Source organism: Schistocerca nitens, chromosome 7 (genome assembly GCF_023898315.1).
Source record: "Schistocerca nitens isolate TAMUIC-IGC-003100 chromosome 7, iqSchNite1.1, whole genome shotgun sequence".
NCBI classification, from domain to species: Eukaryota; Metazoa; Arthropoda; class Insecta; order Orthoptera; family Acrididae; genus Schistocerca; species Schistocerca nitens.
The window spans coordinates 566,518,634-566,537,270 of record NC_064620.1 but is presented as its reverse complement, the minus strand read 5'-3'; positions in this window follow the sequence as shown (position 1 = coordinate 566,537,270).

Sequence of the window (18,637 nt, the reverse complement as noted above, 5' to 3'; positions counted from 1 at the left end):
GATTGTGGGGGCCCGATTAGCTGGAGTGTCACTAACCAAGACAGCCAACTTACTGAATGTTTCAAGATCAACTGTTTCAACAGTCATGACAGCCTACACAAAACAAGGAAAGACATCATTGTGTAAACGTAATAGTGGGAGCAAACCAGAACTAAATGACAGAGATCGTCGTACGCTAACACGAATTGTGTGGAAACAACACAAAACAACGGCGGCTAAAGTGACTGCAGAGCTCATTAGCAATCTTCGAGACCCAATGTCTATCTACACTGTCCGCCGAGAATTCTATAAAGCGAATATTCATGGACGAGCTGCTATACCGAAACCATTAGTGACGACAACCAACGCAAAGAAGCGTAAAACATAGTGTCAGGAGCATAAATCCTGGACGGCTAAGCAGTGGAAATGCTTCATATGGTCCGACGAGTCAACTTTTTCGTTATTTCGTTATTACGTCTGGAGAACTGCAAAAAACCCAACAATCCTGATTACTTGATTCCAACGGTTAACCATGGAGGTGGCTGTGTAATGGTGTGGGCAGCCATTTTCAGGACGTTAACGCAAACCATTCACACAACCATGGCAGTACAATCGTGGTATGAGGAGCATGCAACTGAATAGCAGCGTCTTCCCTGGTCAGCGCAGTCCCCGGACTCGAACATTATCGAACCCTTGTGGGCGGTGTTGGAGAGCAGACTCCGGAGCAGATTTCCACCTCCATCGTCACTACAGGAGTTAGAAGAGGTCCCGATCGAAGAGTGGCGTAACATTCCACTGGAGACTATACAATCAATATATGCCAGTATTCCAAGAATAACTGCATCTGTGTTACGGGCGCAGGCCGGAGTGGCCGAGCGGTTCTAGGCACTTCAGTCTGGAACCGCGCGACTGCTACGGTCGCAGGTTCGAAACCTGCCTCGGGCATGGGTGTGTGTGATGTCCTTAGGTTAGTTAGGTTTAAGTAGTTCTAAGTTCTAGGGGACTGATGACCCCATATGTTAAGTCCCACAGTGCTCAGAGCCATTTGCATTACGGGCAAATAGGCCCCTTAAAATTAGCCATTCCCAAATAAGCGCACGTGTTCACATTATTTTGCCTATCCCCTGTAGGTTCCTTCCTTACACCTCGCTATTGCAAACGGACGTTACACCACGACACAGAAACAAATTTGAATACAGCGAAAAGTGAAAAAAAAAGAAATAAAATAAAAGTTGGCATGAGGGAGGTTTGAACACAGTGCGCCCACTTGGCAGCCCACCACTGTGACCACTTATTCACGACGCCGTTGCTCTATTAGCCTTCTATGTATTGCATTTCTTGTCGTTGGACCGTTCACTGTTTCTATTTTACTTTTTTCACAATTCAGTCCACCTTCTTCCTGTTTTAATGATTGATCTGTGTTGAGCATTTGACGGGCTGTCCATTGGGCCCTCTTACCACTAAATCTGAGAGGGGTGCGATGGGGAGTTTCCCTTGTAAGTAGAGTCACGAGATGAACCCTGGCTATCAATGAAGCGCCATTTTCTTTAGATTGTTTTATTATTGATTTGGTTCCTTGTTAATTGAAATGTAGCAATGTGGCATTTTTATTACCTTATTCTTCGCGCGAAAGTTGAGAAAAAGTTTAGAATACAGGTGGAATCAAAGAACGGTTAAGACAGGAGTCCAGGTCAAATATGCATGTAGAGAAAATACCTCAACTGTGGAGAGAAGTATTAATAGTAGGTATGTAGTCAATGAGGCAAATATAGAACTGTTAGAGCAGTTACAGCAACAAGCTGCAGATCCTCTATTAGAGAACCAACACCTGAAGGAAAACGTGAGCATAGAGTTGCGGCTCCAGAAATGTCTCCTTTTCTTGTTTATTTATGTGCAGCATGCTCCATCACAGTATTTGTAATACTACATGTATGTATTGTGTGTGTTTATGTGTGGTGCATACTGTAATGTTTGTGTTGTGTGATGACAGACGCGAAAGGGTTAAACCCGATGGCAGTACATAGCCTAGTCCTCGCGAATAGCACCAAGGGGGTCGCCCAGCTCAACGTCCCCATCCGATGGACAGATCACCATCAACAGTGTCACATGCCATTACTTCATGAGGCACAACAGAGGGGTTTGGTATTTAAACCAGGTCATCGGTGCAAAATCTCGTGATCGGGATCTTCGCGTCACCATCTTCCTCCTCTTGCAGGCCACATACTGGCAGTAAAGTTTTTCCACCACCAGTATTCCAACTGGCTTACCGCTAGGACGAGCACCACCAAACAACCTTGGCCACAGAGGTGGGTAGCAGTGCCGAGTTGAAAGAAAAATGTACACACACATCCCCCACTAGCAACTCATTCAACATCTCAAGCCCCTGTGGATTCACCACCTGTGACAACTTCAGTTAAGCTGGTAGTAAACGCTTCTATGAGCAATTTCATGCCGACTTTTGCGGTGAAATCGAATGAAAATGTGTACACATTCCTACATAATATGAGAGCTATTGGTCATATGTGCACATTTTCGGGTGAATATTATTGGACTTGACTTTTCTGGTAATGCCAGGTGCTATATTGCACTAATACCTTCACGTAAAAATGCCTCCTCTTCTGGAATCCCTGTGAGTGGGCTGGTAGAATGTTTCAGAAAAATGTGTTAATTTGCGTCAAAACAAATCATCTATTAGAAGGAAAAACATGCCAAAGATTTTGAGTCATTTTCAAATACAGTTTAAATTGTTTCTTTCCACACATATGTTTTCTCACTATGACGAGAACATAATGACAGCCTCGTTTGTGAGGCTGAGACTCACGGTATGGATGTCTTTGTTAAAGGAATTTATCCTAGAATAGGAGGTTAGATCAAGTTGCATCGCCTAGTACCTTACAAGTAAAGGTACAGTTGACAGCAAAAAAAGTGGGCCACTCTGAATGCAACCAACATAACACAATTGTGTCGCAGGTCCTCTAAACATGGAAACCCTGTGGGTACAGTGGTTGCCACAACAGACCACTTGAAACGTCCCCTTCGAACAATTATACAGGACTGTGCTTAAGCTGAAACACAATACTTTTAGCGCAACGCAATCTGACTTTCAAAATTCCCTACAAAAGAATGGCCCTGACTAACATTAACCTATGCGTTTCACAAATAACAAATATGTATTGGCCAGTGCCCAAAACAATTTGTAAAATTTTTTGTGCGGAGCATGGGGGCTATGTAAGTAGGCTGTTTACGTTTTCTTATTGGCAACGTTACGTAGCGGTCTGTGTGAGAATCACTGGCTGTGCTGTGTGCAGCCTGTGGCTGGTTTGCATTGTTGTCTGCCATTGTAGTGTTGGGCAGCGGCAGCTGGATGTGAACAGCGCGTAGCGTTGCGCAGTTGGAGGTGACCCGCCAGCAGTGGTGGATGTGGGGAGAGAGATGGCGGAGTTTGGAAATTTGTAAGATATACAATGATCTGTTATGTATATTATGAGTTTTCAACATTATTAAGGTAAATACATTGTTTGTTCTCTATTAAAATCTTTCATTTGCTAACTATGCCTATCAGTAGTTAGTGCCTTCAGTAGTTTGAATCTTTTATTTAGCTGCCAGTAGTGGCGCTCGCTGTATTGCAGTAGTTCGTGTAACCAAGATTTTTGTGAGGTAAGTGATTTGTGAAAGGTATAGTTTAATGTTAGTCAGGGCCATTCTTTTGTAGGGAATTTTGAAAGTCAGATTGCGTTGCGCTAAAAATATTGTGTGTCAGTTTAAGCACAGTCTTGTATAATTGTTAATAAGGGGAAGTTTCACACTATAGCACACTGCTCATTATGGCAGTCAGTCACATGTAAACCAATACTGTCATACAACAAATATTAGAATACATGTTATTAGATATGAGACAGACGCTAATGCTTGTAAATTAAACTTCATTATAATAGGTGATACTTGAGAAGTATAAAGACATAACTTAAAAGACATAACAAGTTGTTGTTCATGATCTGAATCTGAAGCCATTGTTAACCAAACAAAGCTTGCGTGTCTGATCGAGACACGACTAGGCATAAAGAGAGGTAAAACATCGAAGTGTTAACCAGTATCTGTTTACAGGGCCGAATGCCCGCACCTGGGCATAAATGACGATAGGTTTATCACTGGACTGCGAATCTCATGAAGCTTATATCGCCCCTGAGAAGCAACCACAAAACGAAAGTAATAAAGTGCAACGCATAAGTGTGAAACGCCATGAAGGAAAGTTGTGGTGATGGATGGGGATTATAACCCAGTGCCTATATGAATTGTTAACTAAGCAATATCATATGTCAGATATGAAATATGTTCACCAATAGCGTGATACTGGAACCTGAAACAACGAAACAAATTATTTTTGCCTCGAACAGATTAGAAACTGACACCTTTCACTATTGTCTTATAGCTACGAACAGACATGAAATATTGTGACTTCACCAGTAGCGAGATGTACAGATGTTCGGCTGGAGGTAACACAACGATAAATTCTGTGCTGCCTGGGACTCCAACCCCGCGGATATTGTCGTTGCTGATCCCACACGAAGAGTTGTCAACTATCAAATTCTCTTTCACTAGTAGTTAGTATCGTGCCATTCGTAGACACCTGTAGGAGTTTGGCATCGTGAGGAAACAACAAAATGATGAGACAGTATTATCTCAAAGGGATCAAACCCAGAGAAAAATTGCAATCGGAACTTGAATCCCAGTCCAGTGCCAAAATTTGCAAAATCTCAAGATCACTTAAAACAAGAAATGAAGGTACTGTGACCTTACACGACGATTGATTCGTGAACTGAAGTAACATTACTAGTGAAAGAAAGCTTACTAGAGGCAGAGTTTCTGCAAGCTGCGGCTTCCGTTTCTAACAGAAAAACTAATCCAACTCTGTTCCAGTCAGTAGCGAATGGACATGTTTAACGTTGATTTTGAACCACGACAAAGTCCTGTGTTTTTTACTTTGTAAGAAGGCTGCTTATGTGTTTGTATGTTGGTAGCGCTATGTAGCGCTCTGTATTAAATCTCTGACTGCGCTGTGCGCACTCTGTAAGAGACTTTCTGTGGCTGGTCGGTCTTGCAGTTGAAGGTGAACAGCCAGCAGTGATGGAAGTTGGGAGTGAGTAGTCAGCAGTGATGGAGGTTAGAGGTCAATAATTAGCAGTGTTGGAGGTTTGCAGTATTAGCGCGAGAGGACGATCTGGACGTGTGTCCGTCATGGAAATGTAATCTGTCGATGATTATATAATTTTTGGAACTGAATGTCATGCACGATTATATAATTTTTGAACTAGTTGTCACATTATTAAGGCAAATACATTGTTTGCTCTGCAACAAAATCTTTCCTTTGCTAACCACATACCTATCAGTAGTTAGAGCCTTCAGCAGTTAGAAACTTTTATTTAGCTGGCAGTATTGGTACTTGTCGCATTGCTGTAGTTCGTGTAATGAAGATTTTTGTGAGGTAAGTGACTTACGTAATGTATAGATTATTGCTAGAATTTCCACTTATTCAGGGCCATTCTTTCGTATTAATTATTTGAAGTCAGGTTATCATTTTTTTGTGCAGTGACATTGCGCTGCGCTAGAATATTGTGGGTCAGTGTTGGCATGATAATGTAGCAAAGAGACAGTACATTCAGTTTCATTCAGCAGTTTAAGTTGGTTCACTTGCATTCATTTCCACTCAAAAGTATCAGATTCAAATAATGTAGAAGTTTCACCTTCTCAGTGATTTCTATTTAAGTAAAAAATATAATCAAGAAGTTTCAACTTGGAGGTACAGGAGGTGAAGAGGGTACCCGTAGCTCTTAAAAACTGATACCCCCAGCATTCCATTAGAACTACTGACAGCCTTGGGAGAGCCAGACCTAACAAAACTCTACATTGATATCTTTAAGTTGGAATTTAAGATACACTTTCACCAAAAATGAGACAACTCCGTCAATTAGTTTGCAAGCTATGGACTTTACAACAGTGGATACATTTTTGGACCCCTTTATATTTCAACTAGTTACCAGTTGCACGATGCAGGAAATCATTCTTCCTTGTAAGCGCTTTGCATTAGATCTCGCCTAAAGAAAATATGTATAAATAAGCGGATTGTAAAAGTAAACAGTTTTGGTGGCAACCTTGCCAAATGATTGTGTATAGATAGCATATAATTCACATTTTGAGTACTTGTAAAGTGTACTCAGTGTGTCTGAAACAATAAGCGCTGCACGACGGATATTACGTTCTGCTGAGGCACTTCAGTTAAATCGCAATGATACACGTTTACTGTGTAATCCGCAGTTAAGTGTTTCGTAATGGGTTCACAGAGTCACTTTCATTTCTAGACCGTTCCACACATGTGCGAAGCTCGAGAAAACGGACACCAAACTTTTTATGTGCGAGTTCTAATTTCTCTTATCCTATTACTGTTGTAATATCATCCTTTGTACGGCGGTAGCAACAAAAACTGTTTGCATTTGGAGGAGAAAGATCGTAATTGAATTGTCGTGCAAATAACGTGACGCAGTGCAAAAGAGTTTGTTTTAATATTACGTCCCCAACTCATCCCTCTTCTCCCTCCCCCTTTCACTCACGAGGGAAGAAAAAAACGAAAAAAAAACCATCCGTGACACTCTCTCTCCCCGTTTGCTATACTACCAAATCAGCAGTCTTCTTTCAACGTTTCTGATGTCTTCCGCCAATCCCATCAGGTAATGATTGCGCAGTGCTCAGCAATATTCCACAAAGGTCGAACATCAGTAGTGCTTGCCTTCTCCTTAGTAGAATTCTACGGTCTTCTAGGGTTGTGTCAATATCTCAACATTTGTTTCACCTTCGCCACAACATGTGATGTTTCCCAGTGACTTTATACTTGTGAGCTTGTGAGCCCTAGAACTTTCGTTAAATCTAAGACCCTCACATTTGGGTTATCAATTTGTTGAAGCTTGACGAAATCTTCTTAGTAATCATGTGCGGTACCTCAGAAGCTATTCCCTTTGCTCTCCTGAGGAGTTTATCGTAGCTATAAGACAACAGTGAAAGGTGTCAGTTTCGAATCCGTTCTAGGCAAAAATCATTTGTTTCGTTGTTTCGGGTTACGGTATCATGCTATTGGTTGACGTAGTTCATACCTGACGTATGATAGTGCTTACTTAACAATACATATAGGCACTAGTTTCTACTGCTCATCCATCACCACAACTTTCCTTCATGCTGTTTCATTCTTGTGCACTACACTTTATTACATTCGCAGCGCAGCGCAGTGCTAAAGGTATCGTCATTCGATTCTGGGTTTGGACATGCGGCCTTGTAAACTGATAGCGGTTAACACTTTGATATTTTCGTCTCTTTAAATCTAGTCCAGTCTCGATCAGACACGCTGGCTTTGTTTGGTTACCAGTGGCTTCAAATTCGGATCATGAACAACAACTTGTCATGTCTTTTAATGTTTGTGATAAGACCTCTGAAGTGTCTCTTATTGTAATGAAGTTTAATTTACAAGCGTTAAGGACTGTCTCATCACTAATAACGTGTTTCCTAATATCTGTTGTATGATGGTACGGGTTTACATCTGGACTGACTGCCATAAAGAGTGAAACGTCCCCTTACAAAAATTATGATTGACTGTGCTAGTAAACTTCTAGGTTATTTGATTTCCAAACAGCTGAGCAAAACTCATCGTACTCAAACAGTTTTCTCTTTACTTATTCTGATCATCACTAAACTGGCACACAATATTTTTTAGCGCAACGCAATCTGACTTTCAGTAATCCCTACAAAAGAATGGCCCTGACTAACAATAACCTATACCTTTCATGAATCACTTACCTCACAAAAATCTTCGTTACTCGAACTACCGCAATACAGCGAGCGCCAGTACTGCCAGCTAAATAAAAGATTCTAACTACTGAAGGCACTAACTACGGATAGGCATAGTTAGCAAATGAAAGATTTTGATAGAGAACAAACAATGTATTCACCTTAATAATGTTCAAAAGTCATCATATATATATCTATCAATTCATGACATCCATCTTTACAAATTTCCTTTTTCTGTCGGACACAGTCCAGATCGTCCGCTTATAGCAACCTCTCTAAACTCTGGCATCTCTCTCTCTCTCTCTCTCTCTCTCTCTCTCTCTCTCTCTCTCTCTCTCTCCACATCCACCACTGCTAGCGGCTCACCTGCAACTGTTTGCGCAAAGCGCAGTCAGTGATTTTCATACAGAGCGCTACGTGGCGTTACCAACATAAAAACCTGAACAGGCTACTTACAAGAGCAGAGTTCTCTTGTGGTCGCTTGTGGTACCCATTGTATATAGTCAAACGACAGTACTACAGAGGTTTTGGAGGACCTGCGACACAGCTATGCTATGTTGGTTGCATACAGTCAGGTGTGGCTTACATATTGGAATTCAGGGGTGGCCCACTCTTTGTGCTGTTGAGTGTAAATTTCGCTTAATTAAGGTAGCAGGCAAACCAATCAGTAATAACTATGAACACGATTGATGCACAACGTTTTGATAACCACAGCAATGTGTGAAATTGTGCTATGGAAAGACGAGAGAAGAAGAAGCAACATGACGAAATTAAAGTGTAGAAGAATATATGTAAAAAATGTAAACCTCGCAACCTCTGTAATGCGAAATAGCATCTGCCTGGGAAGAACACAAACTTGTTGTATTCAGTACTTAAAGAATTTTTACAATTTTTGAGAAACAGCGTGATTTTCCTGCCACAAATTTGACACATCACAAAACTGCCACCAGGAATACTTAGCTCATCAGTCAAAAATCATATGGGAGTATCACTTACAACCTATAGTTGACTAGAGCGTTGAGGAACAGTTGGACAATGAGACTACATACAGTACTTGGGCTTTACCTAGCAATTGTTGTCTCTAAATGGTCACAAGATTGGGAAAAACATATCAAATACGCATCGACATGAGAGCTTTGTATGAAGTAACCGCACCAAACACTTATCCATTCCCAAGAACAAGGGTCACTATCTGATCCTGCAAAGTCTTCAGCAGGTCACTACTGATTGATTTTATCTCCATTTGAGAGTATGTAGTAGACATTTTAAAACGTAAGTACAGCAATGTAAGGTGTATTTCCTTCGGCTCCGTGCCTGAAAAGACGTCAGCATAGAACTATCGCTCTCTTCTGTGACGGCTGCTGTATACTCGGCATCACCGACTAGGCAGGGCAGAAGCTGTTAATCAGTGCTTCACTTACAATAACCGTCTCGAGATTGAAGTGTTAGCTGCGTGATGAGGAATTAACGGCCTCGTATGGCGTAGCAGGATTCGGCAGTGGCAGCCAGCTGGTGCGCTTCACCTAACGACGGACAGCAACTTGCTGGATGTGTGTGTTGGCACTGAATGTGCTGTCAGCACAGTGGCTGGCAAGAGGCGATGGCAGCATGTCGGCAGCTTGGTGACATGTGGTAGGTGACAGTAGGGAGCCCGCTCGTTGGTTCAGCCTGCCACTCGCCAACCCGGCTAGCCTCAGATGAGTTAACCATGGCAGAGGTTGTCATGAAATTATGGCCTCCTTTATGGATCGGATTTGGGTACCCCACTTCCGACACCAGCTTTTACACGTGCAGAGGAGCCTGGTCAGGTTGCTGAGGACGTGGGCGTCCGAAGAAGGTTTTGCAGTAAATCAGTTGGTTAAAAGTTAATGAACTGTCTGTATTCAGTAATAGGATACGTACAGGTGCACCTAAATCGGCCAGTGAAGCTGTCAACCAGTCATGATTGTCAAGAGAAATGTTAATCCAATGTCAGTACGAAGCAAGGGCGTAGGGGATAACTCACATCATTGCTGGTTGGAATCTGGCACCAGAAAGAGCTTGCACTTGTAACAGATGTGCTTCTGTAATAGTCAGCCCCCAACATGTGATTTCTCTGCCATAATACCCGATGGATACCCGTAACTGATGTACAGTGTGCTAGTTATCATTAGATCATCTTCCATACGAACAGTCATTGCAGAAACGATAATACTAACCGGAACATAGGCCATAATGGATTGGTATTTAACTTTACAGTAAAATATTAAAATTAAATCTTAAATTTTTATTACTAATCACACTTGCTAGGCGACCTGCACACTCTATAAATGAATGGATTGGGATTGGCTACACTGAACCCCATTCTTCAGGAAAATATTGTCTCTGATTCTTCCACATGTCCATTAAACCACCTTCCTACCTCCCAAAAAAAGAGTGCTGGGGAGATAACGATGCCACAAAAGTAAGAGGTAGGATGATTGAACATGCAGTGCTCTGGATCTCTGCCTAAGAAGTGTTATTCGAACGTGACTTATTTCTCTGCACCATGTCACTTCAACCACGCCTAACGGATCTGACCAGACTGTACTCAACGTTCCCTCTCTAGATGTTAAAACGTAGGCTCAACCACCTCTCACAGTGCAAATGTACTAGAATGGCATCATTTCAAAGCTGCAAGCAGACTTACTCAATAAGAATAAACATCAATTTGAAAATATTGGAAAAAAATCGTGGTCACTTCCCTTGCAACAGTGTCTTCCTAAAATGTTCTGCAACATTATTGTTCAAAATGTTCAAATGTGTGTGAAATGTTATGGGACTTAACTGCTAAGGTCATCAGTCCCTAAGCTTACACACTACTTAACCTAAATTATCCTAAGGACAAACACACATACCCATGCCCGAGGGAGGACTCGAACCTCCGCCGGGATCAGCCGCACAGTCCATGACTGCCGCGCCCAAGACCGCTCGGCTAATCCCGCGCGGCTTCAACATTATTAGTCTAATCAGTATGCAGTACGTGAGCGTAGGTAATGTCACAGCAACAGCTATTCATGTGGACGGTCCGTATTCCTCCAGAAAAACATACCAGGACACAAACACATGTGTAGCACAATAGAGTACTTCGTGTGCATAATCTAGAAACCAAGCACACTACATCACCAATCAAAGATAACGCATACCCATACAGATATGACCGTGGTCCGAGTCAGTGGCGTTTGGGATTGGGGTTGTGGAAACATGCACCTGAATCTAACAATTATTTTACTTAGCATCAAATTCCCAATTAACAAAACATAAACAACTTACAATGAAATAAACATAATTTTCTGTAGCACGATAGAACTTAATTAGGACCAAAAGAACCAAGCACATAATATTCTTTGGACGACAACAGAACAAGTTCAAATACATAACAGATTCAACCTGGTCATGAACGGGCAAGAAAAAGCTACAGGAGTTCATACTCCATCGCAGTGGCATACATGAAAGCATCAAATTCACCATGGAGGTGGAAGAGAATGGCTGCCTTCCTCTGATGGTTCAGATGGCTCTGAGCACTATGGGACTCAACTGCCGAGGTCATTAGTCCCCTAGAACTTAGAACTAGTTAAACCTAACTAACCTAAGGACATCACAAACATCCATGCCCGAGGCAGGATTCGAACCTGCGACCGTAGCGGTCTTGCGGTTCCAGACTGCAGCGCCTTTAACCGCACGGCCACTTCGGCCGGCTGTGCCTTCCTCTCTTGGATATTTTGATCAAGAAAAATCCGGACGGTACGTTGGCATACTCGGTCTGCAGGAAGAAGACGCACACGGACTTATATCTCAATGCTCGGAGCTGCCACCATCCAGCACAACGTAACTCGGTATTGAATACCTTAGTACAAAGAGCCAGGTCGATCTGTGACAGCGGGAGTTTCCCGCGTGAGTTAGCACATCTGCGGTAAACCTTCCGAAAGAACGGCTACACCGAGACACGAATAAGACGCGCCTTGCGTGCAGACAAGAGGCGGGAGGAGAAACTAGAAGAAGACGAAGCAAAACGTGTGGTGTTTCTGCCGTCTGCTGGACCGCCGACAGCCATGAAGCACGAAATAACGACAATATTTCGCGCACCGAAAAAGTCAAAGATATACCTGGCTCAACCAAAGACCAGCTGGGGTTGCAGACGCCGGGCATTTATAGTATGGAGAGCGAATGTGGGATGGAATATATCGGGCAGACACAACGATGTATCTCCCAGTGCTGAACTGAACACATCAGGAACGTACAACTAGGACAGACAAACAAGTCCGCGGTAGCAGAACATAGCATTATCGAGGGACACACCTTCGAATTCGAAAAAACGAAGAAGCTGTGCAGCGCCAATGGTTTCTGGGACTCGATCTTGAAAGAGGCAGTGGAGATACGTCTGCACAACAGTTTAGTAAACAGGGATAGCGGTTTTCAGCTCAGTGCAGCGTGGAATCCCGCAATTGATAAAATACGCCAGGAACGCTCCGATCAGCTCAGTGCAGCGTGGAATCTCGCAATTGACGAAATACGTCAGGAACGCTCCGATTGGAAGTCAGTGGCGTCCGCAGACAGATTGGATAGCCACCGGGTCTGGACGCCGGGCAGCGCCGCGCTCACCCCTCCCCCCCTCCCCCACCGACGCGCGGTACCCCCTTCCGGAGGAACGTGATTGGCCGGCCAACAGAAGCGTACATCGAAACGTTGTGGCCTTCTCCACCAGACATCACGGCGCCTAGAGTATCAGCAACCCAACTGACAGCCTGCAGCCGCGGGTTGCCCGCCTTCGCAGGCACACCGAAGCACCACACAACCGACAGGCAATATTGATAAACGGCCACAGCAACAACCACAACAACAACACCACAGCAGAGACACCAGCGGCCACCGGGGGCCACTACCGGCCCACATAAACATAAGGACGAGGTCGCGGCAGATCCCGGAACTATTTTCACAAGTCAACCACGTGATGGAAAATAGTTCCGAGGTACTCATCCGCCGAAGCGCTATAAAGGCCGGCGCTCGGCCGCACATCGGCATCTCTGGCGGTATTCCGCAAGGTTACCGCCCTTCGATTGTGCCATTCCACCACTAATCGACGTGCTAGGTTTTTCAGGTGCCAGCCAGCAGAGCAGAGCAGAGCAGAGCAGAGCAGAGCCGCAGCGGTCCAGCAGCGGCAGCGGCAGCGGCAGCGGCAGCGGCAGCGGCAGCGGCAGCGGCAGCGGCAGCGGCAGCAGCAGCGGCAGCAGCAGCAGCAGCAGCGGCGGTCCCGGTCCCGGTCCCGGTCCCGCCGGCAGCAGCCAGCCAGTCCTCATGCAGCAGCAGCAGCAGCAGCAGCAGCAGCGGTCCAGCCAGCCAGCCAGCCAGCCAGCCAGCCAGCTAGCAGCAGCAGCCCCGGCCCCGTCCGCGGCAGCAGCAGCTGCGGCGTTCCTGCCACCCGCCGTCGCCGTCACCGTCGCCGTCGGACCCTCGTCTTCGTCCGTCTCCGTCTTTGTCCTCGTCTGTTCCCAGTTTGTGTCCTTTCTTTTTCGTCCAGTGCGTTTTTGTTTCTCCCTGTCGTCATGTCCGCCCCCACCACCACTACCACCACAGCCATAGTTCATACTTCCCCTTCCGCCGCCACCACCACTATAACATGGTGTGCCCAGTCACACCCCCCTCCTTCCATCCCACCTCTTCTCACTCTCCCTTCGCCCTCGCTCTTTGTCGCCCCCTCTCCAGCTTCTTCCTCCCGCTCCTCTCGATCTGATCCTTTCCCCCCACTCCCCCAGCCTGTCACTGCAGCTCCGGCTAGGGTGGTGGCCCGTCGGGCCACTGTCCATGCCCAGCTCTCCCCATCGCCTTCGCCATCACCGCCGCCACCGTCACAGTCGCCGTCGCCTTCACCGTCACCATCTCCGGCGCCGACTGCTGCGTCCACGCCGGGACCTGTCCCTTCCCACCACCTCCCTATAGCTCCCGTCCCTCATATCACCACCCGCCCTTCTGCCGCCATTAAACGCCCCAGTGGCACCACCACCTCCTCCACTCTCAAAAAGGCCCCGCCCCGTCCTCCTTCCCCATCTGTGGCCGTTTATCAATATTGCCTGTCGGTTGTGTAGTGCTTCGGTGTGCCTGCGAAGGCGGGCAACCCGCGGCTGCAGGCTGTCAGTTAGGTTGCTGATACTCTAGGTGCCGTGATGTCTGGTGGAGAAGGCCACAACGTTTCGATGTACGCTTCTGTTGGCCGGCCAATCACGTTCCTCCGGAAGGGGGTACCGCGCGTCGGTGGGGGAGGGGGGAGAGGGGGTAGCGCGGCGCTGCCCGGCGTCCTCCTTCCCCATCTGGCCCTGCTCCCTCCGCCTCCTCCTCCTCCCCCTCTTTATACAAAAACCTCCTCTCCCATCCCGATCCTTCCCTTCTCGAGGCCCGGAATCTCTCCCTCCTCCTCCGCCAATACTTCCCTGGTGCCCCCATCTCTCTCGTCACTCCCAGACGGGATTCTGTTCTCATCTCCTCCCCCAGCCCAACCCTCCATACTGACATCCTCTCCCGCCTCCCCATCACCCGTTTTGGCCCCAACGCCTCCCTCACCCCTGCTCCTTCTCCATCACCTACCCGCCAACCCCAACCCCCGCGTCGCCCGCCGACCCTACCCGCCGTGATCACTCGGCTTAGTCCGTCGATCACGGAGGAGGAGGTGTTGGCCGAGCTCAAGGCGCATCTCATGCTGGAGGTGCGGGCGGTCCGCCGCATTTTCAACTCAGCCAGCCCCACCCGCCTTATGCGGTACCAGAGGTACAAGGTCGACCCCTCCCGTTCCCCTCCTCAATCTCTGTGCTGCCAGAGGTGTCTGTGCTATAACGCACACCCAACAGCTGAGTGCCGCAAGGCCCCCACCTGCCCGCATTGTAGGCAAGCGCACTTCCTCCGGCAGTGCTCTAATCTTCAATCCCCTCCCTCCTGCAATACCTGCAATCTCCCCCATCCCACCTACTCCCAAAAGTGTAAAGCCTGACCCCCTCCGAGCACTCCTGAACTCACCGTACCTGTCTGTCCTCTGGACGCCCCCACCCCTCCTGGCAATTCCCTTCGTCCCCCCCCCCCCCACCACTGAGGACATAATCAGGTTCCTCACCATCGTCCTTCAGAATGTTCATCCCTTTCAGCGCCCCCACACACTCCAACAGATCTCCCTCGCCGCCCGTTCCATTTTCCAACTCAAAATGTACGCCACCTACTCCAACAACCAGGCCCATTTCACCTTCTCCCGTCTTGACACCCTCGTCTAAATCCCTGTCATGGCGCGAAAGCAACGTATCCTTTTCAACAATATCCGCTCCCTTCCCGCCAACAAGAACCTCTTCCTGCACACCCTTGCCACCCACCTCGTGGATGCCTTCCTCCTCAATGAAACCTTCCTCCAACCCCACCACTCCATCCACACCTCGCCCTATCTCCTCCACCGCTCCGATAATCCCCTCCCAATTGCGCGTGGCGGAGTTGCCATTGGTCACCACCGCCAGATCCCCGTTCGGCTCCAACCTCTCCTTCCCGACCCCACCGAACACCTGATCCTTAGTCTCTTCTTCCCCGGCCTTACCGTCATCTGCGCCACCATCTGTGTCCGCCCCAACGCCCCTATTCCCTTCGACTTCCTCTCCCACATCGACCGTACCTTCTCCTCCTACGTGATCGCCACTGACCTCAACATCCATAGTCGTTCCGCTGCCCAGTTACGTTGGTGGCATCCGTTCCTCTCCTCCTTTCGAGGCGACCTCATCCCTATCCCCCAGCACACCCGTCCCGAATCCAACTGCACTCCTGATGTTATCCTCTCCTCCCCCAACCTCCTTGGCCGCATAACGGTGGATGTCCTGGAGCCTATTGGTAGCGACCATCTCCCTGTCCTCACCATTTCAGACGGTTGTCGCCCCCACCCCGACCCTCGTAATGACCCTCCCCCTAAGTATGTCCATGACTATTCCTGTGCCAACTGGGATGCATACCGGGATACCCTTTCCACCCAGGTCGATAGCCACCCCTTCACCTACCACCACCCTGACGATGTAACCCATGCCGCCTCCTTTCTCCAGCAGACCTTGTCTGAGGCCGTGGAGGCCCACGTCCCTACTGTCGCCGTCCACCCCCACCGTCCTACCTTAACCCCATAGGCCGTCCTCCTCCTCCGTGAATCCCGTCGTCTCTACCGTGCCTTCCTCCGCACGCATGACCCGGACACACTACGACGCCACCGGCAACTCCAGCGACACATTCGTAATTTGCTCGCGGCTAAGAAACGCCGGGACTGGCGACAGACATGCACCCGTTTAAATGCTACCCTACCAATCAACTCGTCCAAGTTCTGGTCGGCCTTCCGTCGCCTTACCGGAACTAAACCCTCCCCCTATTATCCTCTTCTCCATAATGCTTTCCCTGACACCCTTAGTAAGGCCAATCACTTTGCCTCCTACCTCTCCGATGTATTTTCCATCCCCGATGATCCCCAGTTCGATTACTCCCTGTTCCCGGATATCCACGATCGATCTGACACCTCTGTCCCTCCCCTCGCTCCTGGTTTCCAGTACTTGGACAACATTGCACACACGGAACTCAATGCCCCTATCACTACGCAGAATCTCATTTCTACACTCCGCACGAAACGCAACACCGCTCCTGGTCACGATCGTGTCATCTACCGTCACCTTCGTGAAGCTCCTGTCTCCTTCCTCTCCACCCTGGCCAGGCTCTACAATGTAGTCCTGTCCAACGGTTACTACCCCGACCTGTGGAAAACCTCCCGTATCCTCATGTTCCTTAAACGTGGCAAACCGCCGTCTGCCGTCTCCTCCTACCGTCCCATCAGCCTTACCTCGGTCTCCAGCAAGGTCCTGGAATCTATCCTCACCCGACGCATCCACCAGCATCTCCACCAGCACCGCCTCCTTCCCGTTACCCAGTGTGGCTTTCGCCCGTCCTTCTCTTCCGACGACCTTCTCCTTCACCTCACTCATCTCCTTTCCGAACATCTTAATTCCCGTCACTCCGCAATCTTCCTCTCCCTGGACCTCGAACATGCTTATGACCGCATATGGCATTCCGGTCTCCTCTTCAAGCTCCAAACCTTCGCCCTTCCCATTAACTACGTCCGTCTGATCGGCTCCTTTCTCTCCCGCCGTCCTTCCTATGTCACCATACATAACACAGATTCCTACACCTTTTTCCCCTCTGCCGGTGTGCCCCAAGGCTCCGTCCTCTCCCCCCTTCTGTACCTTTTGTACACGGCGGACATGCCGCTGCCGTCAGCCCCCATCCACCTTCTCCAGTTTGCTGATGACACCGCCTTCCTTGCCCTTGCCCCCACCCTGCAGCGCTCCCAACACCTTGTCCAATCCCATCTTGACCGGTTCACCGCTTGGTGCAACCAGTGGTTGCTCAAGGTCAATCTCTCCAAAACCCAGGTGATCACTGTAGGCAAAACCACACTTTCCTTGATTTCTATCTCACCATCTATGGCCGTCCTATCGCCCTCACTCCCACCCTTAAGAACCTTGGCGTCACCCTCGACCGTCGCCTCTCCTGGACTCCCCACCTCCGGACAATCCAAGCCAAGGCTCGCTCCCGACTCAGTCTCCTCAAACTCCTCTCCGGACGTACGTGGGGTCTGGACCCCTCCACCATCCTCCACACCTATAAATCCCTCATCCGCCCTATCCTTTGTATGCCCATCCGGCTTGGATCTCCGCCTCCCCTACCTTTTATAAATCCCTCCAAATCCTTGAATGCCATGCTCTCCGCCTCGCCTATCGCATCCGTCTCCCCTCCCCCACGCGGATCCTGTACGATCTCATCCCCTTCCCCCACCTCCTCCTTTTCCTTGAAAGGATCCGTATCCTGTACACCTCCCGTAAACTCGATCCTCCCCACCCACTAGTCTCCCCAATCCTCTCCCACCCCCGCCCGCTGCCGCGCCTGTATTCCCACATCCCACCCGGTCTCCATCTCTCCACCCTCCTTACCCTCTCCCAAGGTGGCTTTCACCAGCTCCCCCTCCCTGATGGTGTCCTCCTCCCCTCCATCTACCCCTCCTATCAACTTTGACCCTGCCCCACCCCCACTTCCAGTGTCCTTTCCCTTAGGCACCCTCCCTCCCTTCTCTTCCCTTCCCTTTCCTTTTCCCCCGTCCCCTCCCTCGACCCCTCTTCCCCCGGGTTTCCCCTCCCCCTTCCTCCCTCCCCCTCTCTGCCCCGCCTGTGGCATCTCTGCTCTCCCCTCTCGCTCTCCCACTCCCCTTCCTCCTCCTCCTCCTCCTCCTCCTCTCTTGGCAGGTCCCCGGACTCGTACACGTTCAGTGAACATTCGCTCGCCGGAGATCATCGCCGTCAGTGTTTCGTGTGTGTGCCCTCGTTTGTGTGTAGTGTTGTTCGCCGTCACGCCACCACCGTTCACGTGCCGTCGCCATCATCCATGTTTTGTGTGTGTCGCCTAGTGTTAGTGATGTTTCTCGTCCAGCGTGGACGGCTCCACGTTTTTTTCGATTTTTAGTGTCTACATTTTTTGCCCACCGTTTTTACTGTCTACTCTGTGCCACCTTTATGTATTACTTGTTGTAAACCTCACGGCTGAAGAGCGGCGTATTGTGCTGCTGACAGCCCGCCTTTGTATAAGGTGTTTAAAATCACAATAAAGAAAAAAAAACCGCACATCGGCAGTTCATCGACCGCCAGCAGGCTTGGATGACTGCCGCCTCGGCAGCCTGGCTTAGATCTTCTCGCTGATCTCTGGATTAGGCTCTGGCGGAGACTAGTAGGAAATTATTTCAGTTGGTTTCTATCTTGTTCTTGTATGT